The sequence below is a fragment of the Urocampus carinirostris genome, chromosome 6 (genome assembly GCF_059441175.1).
Source record: "Urocampus carinirostris isolate Australia breed hairy pipefish chromosome 6, RoL_Ucar_1.0, whole genome shotgun sequence".
NCBI classification, from domain to species: Eukaryota; Metazoa; Chordata; class Actinopteri; order Syngnathiformes; family Syngnathidae; genus Urocampus; species Urocampus carinirostris.
In genome coordinates, this window is record NC_142354.1 from 482,999 (window position 1) to 491,786 (window position 8,788).

Genomic DNA, 8,788 nt, shown 5'->3' on the forward strand with positions numbered 1-8,788 from the left:
ACGCCGGCGACTGTTCCGCTTCCTCATCGCGTCATTTCTGCGTCATTTTCTCGTGTGGACCACGGGTATAAAAGCTCCCGAGCCGGTGTTGTGCCCAAATCCGACTCCTACGCAACAAAGGGTTTTTTAAGGGTTATTGTTCTATCTTCGTTATTCATTATCCATTATCCGTTATCGGTCAGTTCATAATACGCTACAAAGCCTAGGAGCCGGGACATTTACTCTCAGCCAAAAGGCCAAGCTAAGGTCCTAGCCCTAAAGCCTTGCTGCGATCATTGCGAATGCACAGTTCCCGGAGGTACTGCAATACCGGGCTGATGCGTGGAGTGGACAGAGCAAGCTCTTATTCCATCTCAATCTGAACACGAAGTTCACAGTTCAAATACAACAGCCGTCAGGGGGGTTTTGGGGTTTTTAAGGGTTATTGTTCTATCTTCGTTATTCATTATCCATTATCCGTTATCGGTCAGTTCATAATACGCTACAAAGCCTAGGAGCCGGGACACTTACTCTCAGCCAAAAGGCCAAGCTAAGGTCCTAGCCCTAAAGCCTTGCTGCGATCATTGCGAATGCACCGTTCCCGGAGGTACTGCAATACCGGGCCGATGCGTGGAGTGGACAGGGGGGTTTTTAGAGGTTTTTAAGGGTTATTGTTCTATCTTCGTTATTCATTATCCATTATCCGTTATCGGTCAGTTCATAATACGCTACAAAGCCTAGGAGCCGGGACACTTACTCTCAGCCAAAAGGCCAAGCTAATGTCCTAGCCCTAAAGCCTTGCTGTGATCATTGCGAATGCACCGTTCCCGGAGCTACTGCAATACCGGGCCGATGCGTGGAGTGGACAGAGCAAGCTCTTATTCCATCTCCGGATTGCAAAAATCAAAGATCATGGCAAAGGCCGTGGGTTGGACAGGGCCAAGCTAAGGACCTAGCATCAAAGCCTTGCTACGACCATTGTTAAAGCACCGAAAGATTTATTCGAAATGAAGAGAAACTACGCTGACGGTGATCCATGTTCACCCCCTTGACGTCAGGAGCACAATGGTGTGCTCGGCAAATCGCGCTGTATATACGCGGAGAAAGGCGTTTGACTGTCACACGCGTAACACGCTAATTTCACGTAATAACACCGCGATACAGGCGCAGAACATGCTATTACCATGCTCCGCCCACGATTACCCGCTGAAATTTCCCGTCCTACCCATGTGTAACTACGCCCTGGCCGCGGCCAGAGCACGTCGTTCCGCGTCATTTCCGCGTCATTACCTCGTGTTGACCACGTGTGCGGCACGCGGTTTAACACGTGCTCAAACTTTTGAGCAGCTCAAAAGTTTTGAACGCGGCCAACCACGTGAAAATTTCCGACCGCGAGTAAAGCACTGCTCTATCTCGTCTATATGGCGGTCTCAAAACGTCCAACAGCGCCCAATGACATCTGCTTCACGGCCAGAAGTTTACGGCCGCGGTCCAGCCTCGTTAAACACAGCGCAAAATTTTTTCGCGCTGCCACCCGCGCGCGAATTTCCGACCTCGTGTTATGCACTGCCATAACTCGTCTGAATGGCGATCTCAATGCGTCCTATAGCGTCCGCCTCAAAGTCAGAAATTTCTGGCCGTGATTCAGCCGCAAATGTCTGTGTGACCGGCCCCTAAGTATGATTGTGATGACTGTCTGGCTATACTCTTTTTTGTCCATGTAGGATATTGTACACATTTACGTGACCCAAAGATTCTTGAACTCCTCCTGGGGGGTTTGGTCACCTAATGACTAAAATGGCTGCGCCCTTGTTTAGCTCGCTACAGTTTAACTGTACGGGTCAGGTGTATCGACATTTCTTTCTGTGAGCATGGTTACAAAGAATCACAATAAAGGATATTCTATTCTATTCTTTTTGGCAAGCTAACGGCACGTTTTTGCACTTTTGTTCCAGTTTTACAGGAACCTTTTAAGGGTAGTGGTTGAGGCCATTGCCTAAATAAACAGCAGTCAAAATCAAAGAAGTCTGGTTATGAGTGAAACCTACGAGCAAGGGCAGCAAAGTCATAGATAAGCACGACAAATCGTTCTAGTGCAGATGAAGAGTGGTCACTCAACTCTTGTGGCATCTGCAACATTTCATGGAAAGCCTCTGTGACCTCTGGGTATACACGCCATGTATCCCAGGCAGTCTTTTTACCACTACCACAGAATGAAGATGTTGTGTTACCACCAGTGAAAGAATGAAATGCCAGAAGTGTTGAACAAGTGGTGGGACCCAAAGCAGCAGCCACTTTGTGAATGGCTATATCAGAGAAATTGCAACCGGCTCCAAAGGCAACCAACATTTCTTCACGACTAACTTTCTGAAAGACATTAATTCCCAAGATGACCACATCAGAGTAAACAGTTTGCACGATCACCTTTTTGGCTCCCTTGTTGGCTGCATCTGCCACATGAAGAAACATGTAAGTGTCGGCACGAAAACATTATCAGCATTAACCTGGAAGGTTTTAGTAGTACCTGGTTTCAACATGAGCCGAGGTCACTCCCGGGCCGCGCGACGGAGCAAGTTCGGCGGACGCGGCGTCACACGGCGCGACGCGAGACGTCACACGAGACGTCACACGAGACGTCACACGAGACGTCACACGAGTCGTCACACGAGACGTCACACGAGACGTCACGGCGCGGCGCGAGAAAGGCGGCGTAACTGGGGGAAGACCGCTCGTCCGACGACCCCAGTAGCGCGGCGCGACGACAGGCGGCCGTCCGCGTGTGGCGGTGAAAAGGCGGCGGACGTGCACGGGACCCCCGTAACTGTGTGCGTATCGCGCCCGAAAGCACCCGCGCCGCGCGTTAGGGTTTAGGGGTGCCGTTCTGGAGCGACCGAACGGCACCCGCGGTGTGCGCAAGTAAAAACCCTGTCGTGAATTTGGCTCCGATTGTCCCGGGCTAACGTAAAATCGCCCAGCGGTACGACTTTTGGCGGTGGATCACTCGGCTCGTGCGTCGATGGAGAACGCAGCTAGCGTAATTTTTTTTTTTCTTTTTGAAGGTGCGCCGCTATTTCGCGGATTTTCACGTATCGCGGTTGGTTTTGGTCCCCATTAACCGCGATAACTGAGGTCTTACTGTACCATCAATAAACACAGCTTATACATAGCCAACAGTGGTTTCTGACAAACCAGAATACATTGACGTAAGACAGTGAAGCAAATCTGACTTTGTTCCCTTCTTAACATTCCTTCTTGAGATAAAGATGGTGGTGCTGTTTGGTTCTCATGGCTGAAGAACTGATGAAGATCACCTTCTCTTGTTTGACACGATACAAAAATACCTTAAAAAGGCTACAATCACTCCTCAAAGCAGCAAGTTGGACCTTGTGCTTCGATTGTATCTTCACAGGTGGACATTTGAACAAAGGCAGCTTGTTCTTCAAAAGTGTGTCTGTAATGGGAGTGACGCATTTAATAAGGCGTTGTTAGGAATGAAACTATTAAAACGTACCGTTTACCAAATTGTTCGAATTAGTTATCTGTAAGGTAAATTACATTTAGTTATTTGTGCATTTCTCAGCCACCTATGTTACAAATTAACTTGATGAAATCAAGACATTTAACATGATTAAATTAACCTGTTTTTCTTTTCTAAACAAGTCATCATTTACACATACACACACATACTATGTTAAGCGCGTGCGTGACTCTGTGTGCATCCAACTAGGTGGTATCATGTTTCTTTGTTTCAAATACCGCCCAAAAGGGGTGCTTCTTTTCCTTTCTTTGTCCTATCAATAAAATGCAACTCAAACGGGAAAGTGGCAGACGAGCTGCGACCGTGTAGACAGAAGCAACCCCTCTCCGACAGCCGTTGCAATAAAATCAAATGCCTGGTGTTTATTTTCTAGCGTTAGCCACCTTTTTGAAATACCATCTGTGTTAGATTATCAAAGGACAAATCATTAGTTAGTCTTTCAACATACTGTCTAACTGACTCTCCTGGGTCCTGGCGACATTGGGTGACAGCGCTAAAATCGGGTAGTTTGGTAAATGCTTCTCTTGCTCTGTTCGTGACATGGACGAAATCAGCAATCAGATCATCTCCATATGGACGTACAACTTGGTTTGCGTCGAGGGGGTTGAAATTCCCTACAATTCGTCCTACTCTGTATCCCAGAAGATGTCTGAGACTGTCATTATCTCTGGGCCATTCAATCTATAACTGTTGACAAGCTCTCTTACTGCTTCGGTCCATCTTCCCACATTTTGCTCTAGGGGAGGGATGGAAGCACAGGCTTCTTTCATTTCAGCTTGGGTCCAGGGACGGTAAACGTGAATTTCTCTTTCTTGGCCCTGGGCTCCAAATGCTGGGTTTGCAAACAGCTATCATTGGATACAGGGGAGTTGCTGGTGCAGATGGTTCTGGTAGCAGGGGGTACAGGCTGGCAGGTTTTGTGGTGGTTATGTTAATCCTCGCAACTCGCTGTCCTGAGGTGGATGCACTTGCAGTTCCATCCTTCATTGAAAGAATCTTGCCTCTAGTGCGACCTCCCACAGGAGAGTAGGGATCTGTTTCTTTATCTTCCTCGTCATCACTCTCGTTGCACAGCAGCTAGATGACTTCATGCCAGAAAATAACCTCTTTGAAACTGTCCAGTCAGCATTTGGGGCAAATCACTCTACTGAGACAGCCCTGGGTAAAGTAACCAATGATCTCCTTTTAGCAATAGATTCCGGTGCCTCATCAATGTTACTGCTGCTGGATCTCAGCGCTGCTTTTGATACCGTCGACCACAACGTATTATTGGCTCGTCTAGAACGCATTGGTATCTCAGGAACTGTACTCTCGTGGTTTAGGTCCTACCTGTCAGACAGAATGCAATGTGTTAACTATGGCAATCTGACCTCTAAACAATCTGATGTCCCCTGTGGTGTTCCTCAAGGCTCTGTACTTGGCCCCCTTCTTTTTAGTATTTATATGATCCCGCTTGGTGACATTATCCGCAAGTATACAGTAATATTAGTTTCCATTGCTATGCAGATGACACTCAACTGTATGTGCCACTGGAAAAAAATGGACATTTAAGTTGTAGAAATCTGGAGGCTTGCCTTACTGAGATTCAAAGATGGATGTCACTTAATTTTTTACGCCTTAACCCAGAAAAACTGAAATGTTGATTATTGGTCCAGCTCACTGTCGTCAGTTGTTTTCAAACACTACCCTGAACGTAGACAAATGTAATATTACCCATAGTGACTCGGTCAAAAATCTAGGTGTTATATTTGATCCTAATCTATCGTTTCAGTTACACGTGAAAAATATTACTAGAATAGCTTTCTACCACCTCCGTAATATTGTGAAGATTAGTTCGATGCTGTCCCAATCAGATGCAGAGGTTTTAATTCATGCGTTTATTACTTCTCGGCTTGATTACTGTAATGTATTGCTTTCTGGTCTCCCGATGTCTAGCATTAAAAGTTTGCAGCTGGTTCAGAATGCGGCAGCTAAACTTTTGACTAAGACCAAAAAGTTTGAGCATAATACTCCCATATTGGCCAACTTGCACTGGCTCCCAGTCCACTTAAGATGTGACTTTAAGGTTCTCTTATTAACATATAAATGTTTGCATGGGCTTGCACCCTCTTATCTCTCCGATTTGATTTCCCCCTATGTTCCTGCACGGAGTCTGCGCTCGGAAAATGCCGGTCTACTTGTGACTCCGAGAGCCAAGAAGTCTGCAGGCTCGAGAGCGTTCTCCATCCGGGCCCCGGTGTTATGGAATGCCCTGCCTCTGGAGATAAGATCTGCAACCTCAACGGAAGTAACCAAGGCTTAAGACACACTTCTATTCCAAAGCGTATGATTGATGCCCACCTCATATCCTGTCTTTTTCCGACGCCTGCCTGGCTGATACGAAGGAGAAGGATGATTTGAGTTGAGTCAGCGGACCAGCGTCTAACCTGCAGCATGTCAACCCCTGCATTTACCAGCTGGCAGAGATGGGAAGCAGCGTCGTGGCCGTCATAGACTTTCTGGACTAGTTTACAGGCTGGGGGCGTCGTTGGTGTCATGCTCTTTCCGGACATCTTCAACATATTACCTAGTGTTTACTATTATGTGTACAGTAATTCTAATTGTAATTCACCCTGGTCAATCCTGGAAGGGGGATTACCACATGTGCGGTCCTTTCTCAAGGTTTCTCTTTTCTCCTCACACTGAGGTTTTTGAGTTGTTCCTTGCCCGCATGCTGGTTTAAGATCAGGTAATTGTGTAATTTTGTAATTGTAACCCTGTGCAGTCCTCTGAGACATTTTTGTGATTAAGGGCTATATAAATAAATGTGACTTGACTTGACTTGACTAACAGAGAAAATGAGAAATTGCAGTGGAGTCCTGGATGCTGAGGCACCCGACACACCCTTCCAGATAATGCTCAAGTCAGCTTTCCTGCATGGTGTGGAAAGCAGCATCGTCAATAACATAAGAAAGCATCTGATTACCTGGAGAACAGCCACAATGGGTGACCTTGTGACACACGCCATTCACGCTGAAGACCTAAAAAGAAAGAAACAAGATCAGAAAGCTGCACTCACTATGACATCACTCTTTTAAAGTCTCTCTACTGCTGGAGTGATCCCGTCTGCCCCAATGTACTACCAGGGGGGAGGACGAGGTCGTGGCGGAGGACACGGCCGACCAAATAGAGGAAGAGGAAGAGGAAGACTTCCTGGAAGAGATGACATTTGCTACAATTGTGGGAAAACTGGACATTTCGCAAGGGAGTTTCGAAGCCCAAACCAAGAGATTACCGTAACGACAACAACCCTTATTCATCCACAGATTGACTAACCGACAGAGAAATGGATAAGGGAGAAGGTGAGGAGAACTCTGATGAGCCTGAATGTTCACAACTAACTCCCATTCTGGACTTCAGCGTATTATTTGGAAACATTTCATCAGTTAACCCACCAAAAAGACGATTACAAATAGGACCAAGAGAAAGACTAGTTAATTTTATTGTGGACTCTGGAGCCCAATCATCGGTGGTTAGAGTAACACTGGCCAAAACATCTGTGTTAGTAATTGGAGCGGGAGGAAGACCAGCAAAAAGATATTTCACAAAACTAACAACAGCTGTAGATGAGGATGGGGCTCAACACGGAGAAATCAGTTTTGTCTATGTTCCCGAATGTCCAGAAAACTTGTTGGGAAGAGACTTGATAAAAACGCTTGGGCTGACATTGACTGTTGAAGGACACCACATGGTGGTCAAAAAAGAAGATAAATTTCAAATGATGGTCTTAGAGGGAAGTGGAGCCCCAACGACATTCTACAGACTCGATCCGATAGTCAAAGGTCCAGCTTCAATCACTACAGACCTGAAATCACTTCCACTACAACTCTTCAAAAACACATTGTGGAAACCTCAAACAATGTAAACTTTGCATTGCACAATCAAATATGCCAGAAGGCCACCAAAGCCAGACTTCCTGAGACGTTGGAATGAACAACCAAAAACTACAAACAAAGTCTATTGGAGCAACGAGTCCGGATGGATATTTGCCACCGTTCCACTTCCAAGAGACATTAAGCCACTGAAAAGGCAAGCCTTTCCAGGAGAATTACTGCACATATCACTGGCAGAGCCAGGTGACATGAATTGGTTCCAGCTAAGAAGAATAGTTCTCCAAATTCTCATCACCAAAAATGAAAATTCTCATCACCAAAAATGAACCTTGGCAACCACAAGAGGACGGTTCATTTGCATGTGACATTCTTGATTTAGGATCAGTTTTCTACAAGCCACTCAGATGGACCACAATTTTCACTCCCAAGTCCATTTGAGCGGATGACTAAGCGATGAATTTCTAGAAGGCTACTATCAATCTAGTGACTTTCCAGACATTCCAGAAACATTGTGGTCAACTTCAAAGACTGATGTAGGGCTGATGACTACAGCAACTGAGGTCACCATTGCGCCAAAAGGAAGTAATCACCCACAAATTAGACAGTATGCTTTGAAACCTGACGCAAAAGAAGGCATACGACCAGTCATTCAAAACATGATAACGGCAGGCACTCCAATCGAAGCACCAACTGCCATTTGCAACACACCAATTTTTCCAGTAAGGAAAGCAGATTCAGAATCATGGGGAATGGTACACGACCTCAGAGCAGTTAATTCAGCAGTAAAGCAAAGAGCTCCATGTGTTCCAGACCCACACACACTCATGAATGAATTAAAAAACGCACACGGATTATTCGCAGTAATTGATCTTAGCAACACATTTTTCTCAATACCACTGCATCCCTCAGCCAGACATTGGTTTGGTTTCACATTCAACAACAAAAAGTACGCCTATACGAGACTACCTTAAGGGTATGCAGAAAGTCCAACCATTTTCTCAAAAGAGATTAATAATTGCATTAGTCAACACCAACACAAAGAGTCCACTCAAATTTTAATCTATGTTGATGACATTTTGATAGCTAGTCCCACAAAAGAAGAAAATGCTTCGGAATCTATGCAAGCACCTAGCAAGAACTGGAAACAAAGCATCATTGAAGAAACTTCAGTGGGTTCAAAAAGAAGTAGTTTTCTTGGGACATCTGGTTCCAGTTGAAGGGAGAAAACTTACAGCTGACAGAAAAATGGCTGTCCTCCAAGTCCCAAAACCACGTACCAAAAGGCAAATGATGGCATTTTTGGGCCTGGTGAACTTCTGCAGACAATGGATCATAGAATATGCAGAAACCACCCAACCACTTCTGGATTTAATCCACACAGAACAACTACCACTGAATG

The 8,788-nt window shown here is 45.6% G+C and overlaps 1 non-coding gene across 1 annotated transcript; it reads right to left on the reverse strand.

The window, feature by feature from the left end:
* Nucleotides 1-790: 790 nt before the first annotated feature.
* On the reverse strand, nucleotides 791-979 carry LOC148363485 (U2 spliceosomal RNA). Its single transcript, XR_015850793.1, has one exon. It is a non-coding gene; the product is annotated as a U2 spliceosomal RNA (small nuclear RNA).
* Between the last annotated feature and the right edge of the window lie 7,809 nt (nucleotides 980-8,788).